At 37.7% G+C, this 14,942-nt stretch overlaps 1 protein-coding gene across 1 annotated transcript in view; it reads right to left on the bottom strand.

Annotated features, from left to right (window-relative positions):
• LOC110472148 (astacin-like metalloendopeptidase) overlaps positions 1 to 14,942 on the bottom strand; it is a 305,051-nt gene that overhangs the window by 47,952 nt on the left and 242,157 nt on the right. The window lies entirely within an intron of this gene.

Here is a 14,942-nt window from a genome sequence, read left to right as displayed (position 1 = left end):
GTTTAATGTAAGATGCTCTTTTTAAACTCCTAATGGCTATCAAGCCTAATAAAAGCAGTTTGAACCATCCAAATATGGCTACCTAGTAGTGCTTAAATACTAATTAAAGATACTTATCATCTGGAATGGAGAGCCTTATTGAAGCCAGTTCACAATTTCTGCTGACAAGCTATTATATTCTAGAAATGATAGGTTAATTAACATATCATAGCCATGGGGGAGGTATGGTTTGCTTTTTTTTGTCCTTGAAAGAAAAAGGACATCTTAGCAGATGAACTTAACTAGTAGTGTTGTGTCCTGTGAAGGGATCTGAAGTGAATGTGCTTTGTGAAAAAATGGAGTTTCTCAAGTCTTTTTACTTGTGACAACTGTCTCTCTAGGAAATAAATTCTAAGGGAGGACTTAGAGTATTATGAATGTTATATTAATGAATTTTTCATTGAATAGAATCTTTCTCTATGTTTATACTTCATTTTTCTGTTACTCTTCCAAGGATAAGGGAATATAGATAAAAAGTTGTCTTTTTGTTTTCTATCTGTCATTTATGACTTGTTATGCCTTGATGGTGGATTCTTTTCAGCATGCTCCATTATCCCTGTTTCTAATTGTTTGGATGCTCACCATTTGAATAATGTTATGATTATTCCAAGACCATGAAAAAAAATTTCTGCTGCAAACCAGAAAATCCTATAGAAGGAATAATTTTGTGTGTGTTTTTTTTCCCCTTAGGCAAAATCTGTTTTCCACTTTGCCACAGAGGGCTCCTGAGATCTGACATACTCTTTATTTTTCCCCAAGTTTTTAATTACTTATTTAACTTTATTTATTCATATAACTCTTTTGCAAAGCACTGCTATGTTACATTCCTAACAAAGACAAGATTCTTTTAGTGATACTCCTTTCCATAGCATAAGTGGGGAGCCCACTGAAGTATCATAATTTGAGCATGACAATTCTCTCTGCACTATTAAACACTGAGGGTTTAATTCCTGATCATAACCTTAGTCCAGAAGAAATGAAACTGCTAATCAATTTTCCTCCCTTAGTCTCATGCACTCAAATGGTATTGCAGTGAATGTATTCCAGAAGATTCACTGAGGCTGAGTTGCAGTTTCTGACCATTGTATTTGTCATTCAGATTGATCTGGCATAAAGCAGGATTAACAAAGTCCCTTCCAAGGTTAACTCAGGCACCTACTGTGCCTACTGGTACCTTCTGTCATATTTGACAGGTTCAACACAGCCACACCTTCATGCATTTAAAATAGAAATCTGTTGAGTGAAGCTGGTATCTCTCACTGGTCTCAGACCTGTGGGAAAGTTTGGGGCAAGGAAGGCTTACCCTTGGTAAAGGAGAGTCGGTTTAGGGAAGATTTGAGCAAACAGGGCATCCACGAGTCCATGAGCAAACCTGACAGCAAGCACTGATGGAATTGACTGATGTCATTGTGAAGTCACTCTTAATTGGTTTTGAGCAGTCATTGTGTTTGGGGGAGATTCCTAAGAGCTAGAAGAAGGCAAATGTCATTCTTGTCCTTGAGGAAGAGAATCTTAGGAGCTACAAACTGGCCAGCCTTCCTTCTAGGGAAGGGAATCCGTGGGGCTGATAATCAGGGAAACAATTTCTAAACATATTAAAGACAGAAGGTTATTTGGAGTTGGCATGCAATTACAAAAGGACTTTCTTGCTTAATAAATCTGACAACCTGCAAGGTTGACTGGCTCAGTAGATGAGAGAAGAGCTGTGAATGTTGTTTATCTTGATCTGAGCTTTTGACAGAGTCTGAAATGCATCCTCAAGTCAAACTTACAAAGTAAGTTATGACTAGAGAAGTGGACAGAGGGGTGGAGTGAAAATTAGCTGAGCTGCTGGCTCAAAGGTTTTTCAGCAGCAGCACAAAGTCCAGCTGGAGTCCAGTCACTAGTAGTGTATCCCAGAACTGGTAGAACCAATATTGTTTAGCATCTTCATGGAAGACTTGGATGATGGGGGGCAGAGCGAACCTCAATTTTACACCTTGATATGTTCTAAGGGACCCTGGCAGGCCAGAGAATGGGCTGCCAGGAATCTGGTGGAGTTCAATAGAGGGAGGTGCCAAGTTCTGCACCTGGGGAGGAACAACCCCATGCATTAGAGCAGCATTGGAAACCAGGTGGCTGAAAAAGAGCTTGGTAAAAAAAAAGACCTGGGGTCCTGCTAGATGATAAGATGAATGAATCAGCAACAAATGCTTGCATTTGACTTAGACTGCATCTGGAAATTATTCCCAGCAGGAAAAGTGATTATTCCCCTCTACTCACCACTGGTTGAGGGCAAACCTGAAATGCTTTATTCAGTTCCAGGCTCAACAGTACAAGAAAAATGTGGACTTGGAGTGAGTCCAGGGAAAGGCCATGAAGAAGATTAAGGGATTGAAAAATTGGCTGTGCTGGATCAGCTGGGATTGTTCATCCTGGGGAAGACTTGGAAGGAAGGAAACCTATCAGATATTCTAAAGAAAAAGGAGTATCCTCCTTCACCAAGGACAAATACTGAGGCCTGCCTGTGAAGGTATAAGCAAGACCTTAACATTCTAAAAGGTCTTTCAAAAATAGGCTGGAAAAGTTGCTTAATCATCATAGCGCATTTGCTGAGAACAATGTTAGTGGTGGCTTCTCCTGCTCTGTAAGCACAGCAGCTTGTTGTAAGTCCTTGTGTTTCAGAGAAAAGGTCATTTAGGAGATCTACCTTGCTTTTAAAGCTCTTTTTGATGGCAGCCAGCCTAGAAGAAATTGTTACTGATAAAGACTTGCATAACACAGTCCCCAGTATAGTCCTGAAAAGTAGTCAGGTAGTAAAAATTATGGTCTGTATCCATGGTCTTGGAAAGGCATCAGCCAACCAAAGAAATTGTATATAGCCAGATTGGTTTTACAATTTGTGTAGCGTGATCACACATTAACTCTAGATACTTCCACATTAGGTTTCTTCTGAGTTTAGCTGAATGATGCAGCTGACAAACATGCTTGGGGGTGTGCATGTTTTTTGTGCTTACTGATACTCCTGACCACAGGGGTATTGCCCTAAATTTCCTTGTGTACTGAACATAATGCATCTGAGAGGAGAGATTTAAACAGTTCTGACATTCCTCGTTGCATATTTTTTTGCTTCCCTGAGCCAGAAATGCTAAATTTTTGGATCATTATCTAAAGCTACTTTCTACATAGACTCATGGAGCTGCTTCTTTCCTTCCACTTCACAAATTTTTCGTCTTCAACAGTATTAACATACGCACTCATCTCGCTATTTGAGTCAATGTTCCAGCACTAACTATCTTCTTCCTGTCTGCTCTCAGCTAAAACTTCAACTAATCATGTAAAAAGAAATACAGAGCTCTTTAGCATGCATTTGAAATTTTATTTTAAAACTTTCTGGTGTACTTGGTTTTTTTTCCTGCAATAGGAGTCAGAGCAATTGCTATTTGTGATGGATAACAAAAGGAACAACATATTAATAAATGGTGATAATGCCATTTTGTGAGATTACTGAAGGGAAAAGGGAAGGCTTTGTGTGCCATCCATGTTTAAAGAGCTCACTGAGTATAGGTTCCTTAAAAGTTTATTTTGCCCTTGTAGGAACACCTAGAAGCTTGGCTTAGTGTTTTGAGAACTGTATGCACATACAACTAAAATATATCAATGCTTTAAAAGATGAGTAGTATGTTCGTAGCTCATTCAAAAAAATCTCAAATAAACTTCATCAATAAGTATAAAAAAACAGTTTCAGAATATTTTTTGGACAGTTATAAGGACCAAAAGCTTATTTATTACACTACATTGAAAAGCCTGAGTCCTTTTACCTCTACCTTAAGCTTGTATGAATGCTAGAAGTTGAAAAGGTACATATTTTGATAAGACCTCTAAAGGACATTCAATTTTTTGGCTGCAAGGGAAGAATAGACCTCATTAGGCAGAAAGTAAAAATGAACAGTGAACTACCAATTTAGTGATGAAAGAAACAAAATAAGAAATGTGGAATAATTATTAGGAGCTCTGATAATGGACCATCTCTTTAAATTGCCTGGCATTTTCCATTATGTTAGATTTTTGTAGTATGTTAGGCTTTTTTCCTCAAAACTTAATACCTTTTTGTTTTCACCAACCTTTAAAGTTTTTGAGGCTCAAAGACCTGCAGCAGGAGACAGTTTTCTTGTAAATACTTCAAAATTCTCATTGAATTATAAAATATTACAAATTGCTACTTCTCTTACTTAATTTGCATTTCAGAAAGGGGTTTTTGTAGGTTACTGAATATAAGGGCTGCAAGTCCATGCTGCTGCTTTGCTGTGATAATAAACTATTATTACAAACTTCTGCAAGCAATTAGATTAGAAAAAAAAATCAGGATCTTAAATTTAGTCAGTGTAAATAATAACTGCAGTATTTTGAAATTTTTTTAAGAAGTAAACACATCTATATATATGGTAATGATTTTATGCTTCTTACTTTAAAGTGCGTTCAATGAGATCCTTGCATGAAAAAAGACAATTTTTTTCCTGTTAACCCACAGCTACAAAAAACAAAGACTGAGAACCTGACTGCTAAAGATGGAGAATTCTCAGAAGGTAGGTGTTGTCACTGATGATGTCTGACACTCTAATCTTCAATTCTGTTGATATTAGCATCTATGAAATAGAAAATGTCGGCAAAGCACTGGGCAAAAACAGATAGGATTCCCATATTTACTTACTTGATGGTATTTGGCACCCTAGTAATGAAAAATACTGGTGAAATGCCTGACAAAGTCTAAGCAGAGAAAACATACATATGGAGAGGCTTGGTGTAATGCTCTGCACTAATTAAGGCAAATTTACATTTACCTCTAATTTTGACACAGATGCTGTGAAGGCTGAATAATTGATGCATAAATTCTTTCTGTTATGCAGCTCAGAATGTGAATGATAAAGAATTTATGACAATGACCTGAAAATATATTACCACATTGTCTTATTCAGCCTTCAGTCTCTATTGTGAACTTAGGAGGAAATATGGCCCTAAAAATAGACAATGTTTGAGAGGAAAAATATGGGGGTATTTTAAGTTTTGTTAGTAGTGCATAATGAATAATGTAAATAACAGCAAGTTATGAAAAAATGCATACTATGCTGACACTGATTGGGTAATCATTTGGAATACACTTTGGTGAGAAGCAAAATCACGAGCTGCAGAAATGCCAATGATGCAGATTTTTCTCCATTTCTGGGGACTGTAGGTTTTCTGCATTTATTCTGAAATGTATAGAAGGCATGACATGATTACATTTGCAAGTAGGTAGATGGAATAAACCCTCTTCCTGATGCAGTTCATAATTTAAAGCAAGAAAATTGTCTGGTTAGTCAAGGAGATGTGCAATTAGGCCTTGCACATGCTGCACACAGCTGCACTTACCTCGGCTGGGGTTTTTCTGCTCTCAACAGCTTGGTCATGTGTAACTGAACCAACTCTGACCTAAGAATTTGCAGAGATCCTTAAGTGGCATTTTAGGCATATACTTTATATCAGATTTTTTTTTTTTTATCCCCAGTGATAGCAAGGGCCAATTGTTTGAGTTTTATTTGTTCTTGTTTGTTAATGCACTGATGTTAATGCAGAGCTGTTGATGATCAACTTGCCCACCTCTGAGAATCATCAAGTCATTTGTTGCAACTGACTCACAAGTTCTGTAATAATCCTGTTACTTGGATATTGGTGTGCCATAGAGTAAAGCTGTGTGTATAGCTTTCAGATGAAGAAAGTTGGATATCAATGCCATTCTCTAGGTCCATTTTCATTTTCTCTAGGAAAATGATCTAAAAATTTGAATCAGAACACAAGTATATGCATTATTAGGGCTGCACAGATCTGCGATTTAAAGTTCAAGAGGAATAAACATGTAGACTATAGTAGCTTTGTAGCCCAAAATGTATTTATGTGCTATAAAGGTTCCATAGGTTCTGCTTGTGCTTGATTCTAGCTAGCACTGTCACATAATTAATTTTTCTAAGCCTGTTCTTTTCAGAAAAGTAATATTTTTGCAGTGTTCATGTCATGTCAAAAAACAAACCCAAACATAGCCAGCCAACCAAAAAAAAAAAAAAAAAAAACCCTCTGAAAATAATTCTTGCTATTTTTAAACAGACTATATTTGCTTTCCAAATTAAATCAAAGGTATGGATTATATTTCTATGTAAAAATGCTTGGCATGAGCTCTGGCCTTAGAGAATATAAAAATTGAATATGTGAGATTGTTTAAAAAGAAAGAACTGTTAGGTAGCATCCCTGATATCAGTTTTATAAACTGCTTCTGATACAGCAGTGATGTGTATATTTTAAATTAAACCTAGTTTAAGACAATTTCTTTTTTCATAGTCCAAATGAATTGAGTCAGTCTAATTGTAACAGCGGCATACTACTGATATGGTTACAATGCCCAGATTTACTTTCTCTGGAAGAAATAAATTTTAAATAGGAATTGAAAAAATAACTTTTTTAACAAAATCCATTTAATATTCTACTTGGTCATCCTCACTGGTTTAAAATATAATATTGTTTTATTAATATATATTGTAACAATATTGTGCAGAATGCATACAATCAACAAATATAGATACACTGTGTTAGCAGAATTCTGCTCTGTGTTTCTTGGTGTCTTCCAGTTGAAGATAGTAGAAACACCCATAAATGTCAGAGAAAAGCAGCCTAGTTAGATTCTACAGAACTTGTAATTTATACATGAAAATCCCATATTCTGCAAACAAGATTTCCTGTTATCTCATACAGCAAACAAGATATTACTGGGCATGGTCATATGCAGATATTGTATTTTCTGATTTATGAATGGCTGAAAGCCTAGCTTCATTAATTCAAGTGGAATATTCTGGGTGAAGCAAGCTTTTAATTTAAGTTCTTTTTCTGGGTGTCTTTTCAACTGCTTTGTTTGGGATACTGATGGGGATTTTTTTGCTGCATATTCCACTTAAAGTGTCAAAGATGCTTGCCAGGTTGCTTCTGTTGTGAAATGAAGATAAATACCTCTAAATAAAAATAAATATATTTTGCTTCTTCCAGGCTAGGAATCTTGTAATCAAAGATAATACATAAGATTAGGTACCTTATGCCTGGGTGGGAGCTAGAATGATGATTAAATACAGTTTTTGTTTCAGTTTCTGTGTATAGAAGAGTCCCAGCATTTTTACTCAGTTGTGTGGACAGACCTTTTTTCAACCCTAAGCTTAAGAATGGGAATTCTTCATGTATCAGAGTGATATGATAAGAAAGGTTTGGTATTCTTCTAGTTTTAGTTTTTCTTGGATGCCTTTTAATGTGCCATTTTTGAGATTGGGCATTGTCATATTAATATTTTGTCTTTTAAGCCCCCCCGATTTTTGTATTCATAACATAATAAATGACTGTCCCCTGAGGAAAGGTCACTTTCATCTATGTTATTTAGACTGCAACAGCTTTCTTTTCAGATTCTGGAGGATGTAAAGGTCTGTAGTAACTGCAAAACTGAGGCCAGTTTGTTTTGTCCATGTCTGAAGTGACCCTCTTCCCTCTGAGACAACATAAAGGTGAAAATTTATTGAAGTGTAGAAAGACCAGCACTAGTATAAATGTCATTACCTACATACACCTGATGCAATTTCTCTGCTCTTGTTACAAAATCGTATTTTTCTGAAGTAGCCTAGCAATTTTTAGTGAGTGAATTGAAGAAAAGTCAGAAAGTTGCAATCTTGATTCCAACAGCCTGGCTTGTAGACCAAGACTCTGTTAAGTACCTACAATAGTGGGGTAGTGCCAGAATATTTCTGACCTTTTCAAGTTAATTGTTTTGAAAGTCACTGGTATTCTGTTTTTATTACTAAAGCTTTTCCCTTGAAGTGTTCATAATTTAAATGTTTTCTGAGTAATTCAGTTTAAGAAGTTAAAAATTGTACAATATAATAAAAGAAAAAGAGCCTTGATATGAAACAAAGGAAGGATTGTGTCAGGTTATCTTTCTTTCTTCTGATTGACTGCTTTTTCTTCTATTACCTCTCTTCTTAAAAATGCAAGTAATATGTTGTTCTACCAGGGCTGTGATCTTGTTAAGCGAATAACATATATCTCTGAAAATGTGGGGAAAACCATGTCTAATGCAGATCTAGATACTGCCATACTGCCATTCTTAGTTTCAGGGGCATTGCTGTCTCCTGTTAACTGTCTGTCCACCAGGAAACTCAGATCCTTTTCTGCAAAGCTGTTTTCCTGCTGCATAGCCTGTACTGGTGCATGGTGCTGTTCCACCTTCAGGGCAGGACTGGACACTTTGCTGGGCTCCATCTGATTTCTGTCAGCCATTTCCCTGGCCTGTTGGGATCCCTTGGAATGGCAGCACAATCCCCTGCCTTTTCAGCCACTTCTCCCCATTTGTGTCATCAGCAAATTTGCTGAGTGCACTCTACCCCATCATCCAGATCATTAATGAAAATATGGAACAATTTTGGACCCCAACCTTATTTGCTACACGTATTGCCACTTACAAGCTTGTAAAAGACTTCACTGGGCTCAGCATGCTGCGGACTTAGTCTTTTCTGACTGTGTATCTCTATTCCTACCAGGTTACCTGTGCCTGTTTTCACCTTCTGTATAATTCCTTTTAGTCCTGGGCTGTGATCTTGCTTCTTTCCAGTCTCTTCTCTCGGGATCCTGAGCTCCACCATCTTGTGGTCTCTGCAGGCAAGGCAGCCCTCACCCTTCACACACCCATGTGCCTCAACCTTCATCTCATTTATAAGCAAGGTCCAGCAGAGCACCTTGTTTGCACACAATGCCTGCATCAACCCCACCAAGCTGTAATTTTGAGATCTCTGTGTAGTTCACAGGGGTGCATAATAAATACATGTCCAATAGGACATCAGTTGACCATCAGAGATCAAGCACATCTTCTGGCTAGTCTTCCCAGAGTCATACTGAAAGAGTTATTCTTTGGAGCTTTTAGTGCTGCCTATGTGAAAGTAGGAGAATATTAATATTCATAAGTTACATATACAGCTAAAGTTACATTTTATATCAAATCAACTAGTTACAGGATTTGTACATGAAATTTTTCTGAGACATCTAAAAGCAGGGGAATATATAAATTTTTCAGAGCTCTTTCTCTATGGTGTTTTCAGGGCACTTTGTCAGGTTATACATAAAGAACATGGTTCTCAAGTTCAGACAAGGTAAGTATTCCTTGTATCAGGGAGAAAAGATAACATGATAGAGCTGAGACAGACATGCTGGACATAATTGGAGATGTGTGTGGGGAGAAATGTGTAGGTGATAATGAATTTGAACACTGGAAAGCAAGACAATGTTTGACGAACTTCGAGGAGGTCCATCTCTGTCAAACTGTGTGCTTTGTGAAGCTACAAAAGTGAGCATTGTCTGAATAAGTGTTGCTTCTGCAGGATTTTTTAAATTCTTCTTACTTCCAAACCAAATTTCTCCTGTGTGGTTGATTGAATGTTACTTAGTTCAAATGTATCTTTGACAAACAAGCCCTTCTAGGTTTTGGAAGTCTTCCAGTTTTGTGTTTTTGGTGTGGTTTTTTTGTTGTTGTTGGTTTTTTTTTTTTTTTTTTTTTTTTTGGAGGACTGCTTGCTATCAACCAGTAGTGTCTGCTATACAAGTCTGGAGAGGATTGAGAGGTTAGTACCAGTAAAGGGAAAATAGGAATTGGCAAGTGAATGACTAATGGAACTTCTTTTTACTGTATAGAGGAATGGAAGTTAGACAAACAAATGTTCACCAGATTAAGTTTTCAAATTACATATTAAATAGTAATAATAATAATAATAATAATAATAGTAATAATATTAGTAGTAGTAGTAGTAGTACAATTAGTTCATTTATTTTGTGTTCCCCAGAGCCCACTGGGAAAAGTAGAAAGATTTTAAATTTGTCTAGAAACTAACGCTTCCAAGTGTTCATCACAAAATCTATGGAAAGGCAGAAAGGGGCTCCATTGTGATGGTTTCTATGGTGTCTCCATCCAAGGGTCTGAAGGGCCATGAGCATGAGTAGGGTATGTAGTGTTTCATTTAACTGTTGTGAAGTTTTGCACAATAAACTTTCTGACAGTCTTGGTCTACCCTGACATGCTTCTGTTGAGTGAGCACAAAACACCTTCACAATTTTCATTTATGGAGAATAACAAAACATATTTGAGGGAGAGGCAACAAGGACTCAGATGTGTCTATATAGTTCCTTACAATCTACAAAGCAAGCAGAAGAGAATTTCTGGTGTGCTTGATTTATTGATTTTAATATACAGTAAATTGACAGGACATTTCTGTCCTACAGCGCACCTGTTAAAAAAATATAATTGCAGAGAAGTATATGCAATAGATCATGGAAATGTTTCCTTCTGGCTTTTCTTCTTGGCAGATGTGCTAAATGGTTATTCCTTTCATCATATGGTTCTCACATTGTAAAATATAACCTGCTTTTTCTCTACTGCATAAGTCAGGCAAACTGCACATGCACTAGAAGAAAAAAAAAATAGATGACCTTTCTGAAACATTGAAATTTTTCAGGGCTTTTTAACTGGCATTTCATTTGTGTATGCTGCAGTCACTTGAATTGGCACACTTTCTGTGACTTCACATTTCTCCTTTCTCCACATCAAATATAATTCATTTTGAAAATGAGCAGTGACATTTTATACTGAGGCTTTCTTAATCTTTGAAGTTATAAGAGCCAATCTTCCTATGAGGGGAACATTTATAAACAATGTCATTAGAATTCTTCTGACAGGTCCAAATTAATGCTACATTAAATAAAAACAACAATAAAAAAGCTGTTAAACTTGTGAAAGTCCAAATCTGGGCTAAAATAGCAAACACACCCACATGGATGTACTGAGGACATAGTCCTCTCCCTATCTCCTCCATCTCTGATACGTTACTGGTTGGAGGTAGTGATATAACTGTTAAATAAAGAAACAGCATGGAAATAAAAAAAAAATTACCTTGACTATATTCTTTAGAGTTTTGATTGAGGGAGTTATCTTTTTGTACCTAATTCAACTCTGTTTATTGTTCATTAATAGTTTGGAAATTGCAGATGAATGGACATAGGCAGAATAACTTAGAAGGGTTGGTTCATTTAAATGAATAAGTGAGATTGTATGTGTTGTTTATGTTGTATGTGTCCTGTAAAGATCCAGCAGATTTAATAACATGAGTCTGAGTGATGACAAAATATTACTCTTTCATTACTGAAGCCAGATATTATTTTTAAAATATTCAAGGAAAAAAATAATTAGCCCACATCTTGGGACTGCCACATGAATGTCCTGTGGTGAAAAATTACTTATGTATTTGATATTTCTTGAATGGCTTTAATAAAACATATGAAGAATATTAAAGCAAAATTCTCTCAGAGCACTGACATGTGCCAGAGGGCAGATTAATGAGAACTGGATAGCCAAGCCACCTGCCTGATTTTTGTACTGACAATTCACTGGTGTTTTAAGAAATTGCTAAATGAGTCTGTAATTTTTCATTGCTGGAAGTACAGTGTCTTAGATTTTCCTTGGATTCCTGATCAATATAAAGGGTAACAAGAGAAAAACAGTCTTGGCTGCAGGGGCATTTGTACCAGTTCTGGCTGTAATATCAATATAGCTGCCACATTTGTCACCTGACATGGCAATTATGTGTTTCTCAAAGAGGAGGCACTTGGTTTGCTGTAGAGTATTGTGGCTCCATATTCACATTTTAGCTAAGTCAGTCAGAAAGATTATCATAGAAAATTACAGTTACAAAATTGACATAGCATATCACAGTCAAAACTGATGTATCTCTTACTAATTTTCTGAGCTCTTAGATAGTTAATAAAGTTGTTCTGTTTCGCTACTGCAAACTTCTTTTTTTTTTTTTTTAAAGAGTGGGAGAAGATCCTTATGCCCATAGTTGTTTAAAAAGCTTTGAAAAAGCTTTGATTCACGTGATGATACCCAGACTGTTTGCAAAAGACAGGTCCCAAGCAGAAATTAGAGAGATAATAGGAGTTGCTATCTCCTTTTAATTCAGTTCTACATATGAAATCTTGGTATGCCCCCCTTCAAAAGGGGGAAATTCTGTCTACAAATAGATTTAAACTCATGCAACCTTAGGTACAGAAAATAGAAATGGATTAAAATATTTGGCCAATGAGAATATGAAAGCAGTTAAACTCAAGTAGGCCCACAGGCTAGAATGAAGTGTGCCAAAGGTTTGGTCTTCTGATTTAAGAAATATTTAGGTGTATCCCAGCTACAATTTTCCAAAAAATAACTGGCTTCCTTATCCAAACTCTCCAGGAAAGTTAGTATCCTTCACTCCTTAGGCACAGGAAATTCATAACAGGTTTTTGCTCAGGGCTATGGGTTTGACTCCTGAATCTGGAGGATTTTTTACTTTCTTTTCAGGATTTTCTGTGATTCCGTGAAGCTCAGCTTTTTTTCCCCTCATTTTTCTACCTCTACTGAATTAATCACTTGATGGGGAGCAGTTGGAACTGAATAAGATACAGGGAATTCAAACTTGAGCACATTCATTCTCACTGCAGGGCAGTGTGAGAAGTTTCTCTGATGCAGACCAGATTTCTCACACCAGAACAATCAGTCTGCCTTCCCCTCGCCAGTCTCCTCAGGGGACCCTCAGAAGACAAAGCCAGCCTTGCTCTCTGCTCCTCCCAGCCCCATCACACAGGTGATGGGTGATGAGACAGCCATCCTCCAAGCTGCAGTTCAGATGAGGGGTGCAGATGTGGCTGTGTGAGGAGACTGGTTCTCCAGCCATGCCATAGGAACCCTCTCAGTGCACCAGTAGATGTGTGCCTATTACAGGATCGACCACCATAGTCTCCATCGTGGGATCATTGTGGAATGCACGGATATATTTAGTGTAATTGTGGCATAACCTCACCTAAGTAGAGGAGATGGGGAGATCTGGCCCCAGCTGCTTCCATCAAAGCCTATGGGATATGCATGTGCCAAAAATAATTCACCCCATTGTCGAATAGAAAATCTACAGCAAATGTGTTGTGTTTGCTGTGAGATTGGAAGGAAGTGGCTTAGAGGAAGGAAATTTATGTCTGTTCCTCTCAGCTCAGCCTGAGACATTGCACGTAGTTCAGTTGTTGCCTACAGAGCTTGTCTCAGGTCAATGCCTACACAGATTAAATTCCCAAATCTGACAGGTGGGATGTGTTTGGTGTGCATGCTCTCAGTTGTGTGCTGTCCCTACATGAAGTAGCAGCAAAAGGAGAGGTGTTGGGAAGGATAGCAGGGGATGGGCGTTGTTCTGGGAGAAGGTTCCAGGTCTGGCAGGAGGACAGTCAGTGCAGCCTGGGAGGCTGCAGCTCAGTGTGACAGAGACCACCCTGAGGAGCACAAGCAGGACCCAGAGACAACCAAATGAACTTCCTTGGGATCAGAGGACACTGGCAAAGTTTGGTGCGATCCAGAATGCCACAAAGCTCTCCAAAGTGATTCCTATAAGAAAAGATCTCTCTCCAAAGTCACAATGAGGAGAGGAGAGATTTGTTTGGAAAATTTTCATTTTCATTCTGTCAGATGTGGTCACTTGGAATTTTTTACAACTTAAAAGCTGGGTTATTTATGTTTGTTTCATATAACCTATCCCTTTTCCAGTTTGAAAGCCTTTTGTCTTCTTACATTATCTCCCTATAGAATGAGATCTAGGCAGATCCAGATCACACAATTGCTGCTTTTCTATAAATCAGTAATTTCTGGGTATTTATTATTTTTATAGTTCCTGTCTGTAAAGGACACTATCAGCTGATCTTTGGTGTGGCTTTCTGTTGGTTTTGGTGTGATAATAGAACTGACAATAACTTCCTGCAGGTGAAACCTTTGCTTTGCAGCTTTTGCTCTTTGAGTGCTGCCTTCTGCACTAATACTGTATCTGGTTCAATGGTTTTGACACAAATGTGTATCTTCTTCTTTTTTGGCCTCTGTATTTTTCTTAGCTACTCTTCTGCATATGTGCTTAGGTCTGTAAAGGTTTTGACAACTCCACTTGTTTGAAATGTGCAGCTCTTCGTGGTGCAAGTAGGAAGAGACCTAAGTAAAATAGTTGACTGTGACAGATTGTAGGCAAGTAGGGCTCTTCCTGTGCTTCACAAAATCTGCTATCATGCGTGGATTGTGAGAGGAAATGGCGTCTTGGGTCTTCTCACCATATATGGGACTGGAGAAGTATTTAGATTGTCATGTAGGGCTAAGATGGATTTGTTCCCAGTTCATTTCAGTTCTTGCAGCTCATCTCTGTTTTTATTCACACTTACTCATAGCGTTCACACACTTGCACAATCACCCACAAATTTGACAATCTGCATGAAAAATTAATAATGAAGATCTTCAGACCTGAAGACCTTGAAGATCATAACATTATTTAATGCTTTAGGGAACATGGTACAATGAACTTGTTATGCAGGAAGTGCATCTTATCAAGCAGGTGTCCTTGCTGTGTTCAGCAAATGTACTTCTACGTTGTGCCTGGCAGGTGGTCTCAGAGCTACAAGTGTTCAGTGCATCTGGCCCTAGTGCTTGGGGACTGCATCAGCATAAACACTGCCATTTCTAATTACTGCCAAATCAGAAAGAGCAGTGGGAGGATCTTTCTAGTCCTGACTTCTTCTGAGTCAGGTGCTAGTCCTGAGCCGTAGCAATGTGTAATTAGCTGGTGTGCATTTGTTGTTCTCTGCAAGGGTCCTTTCATATGGCCTTTCAAAAACGTCCCTGCCCCATCTTTAAGTATTCTTCCTAGACTGCTCTCATCTAAAGAAAATATGGCAGGAAGAAGGATTTAGAGCTATAAAACACTCAGATAAGGAGATGAAAAGATAAGAAGTAAAACATCAGACAGGTAGGGTAATATGAAAAGAGA

This window comes from Lonchura striata, chromosome 5 (genome assembly GCF_050655825.1).
Source record: "Lonchura striata isolate lonStrDom1 chromosome 5, ASM5065582v1, whole genome shotgun sequence".
Classification (NCBI taxonomy): Eukaryota; Metazoa; Chordata; class Aves; order Passeriformes; family Estrildidae; genus Lonchura; species Lonchura striata.
Note: the sequence above shows the minus strand (reverse complement) of the source record. Positions and strands in the feature narration are given on the sequence as shown.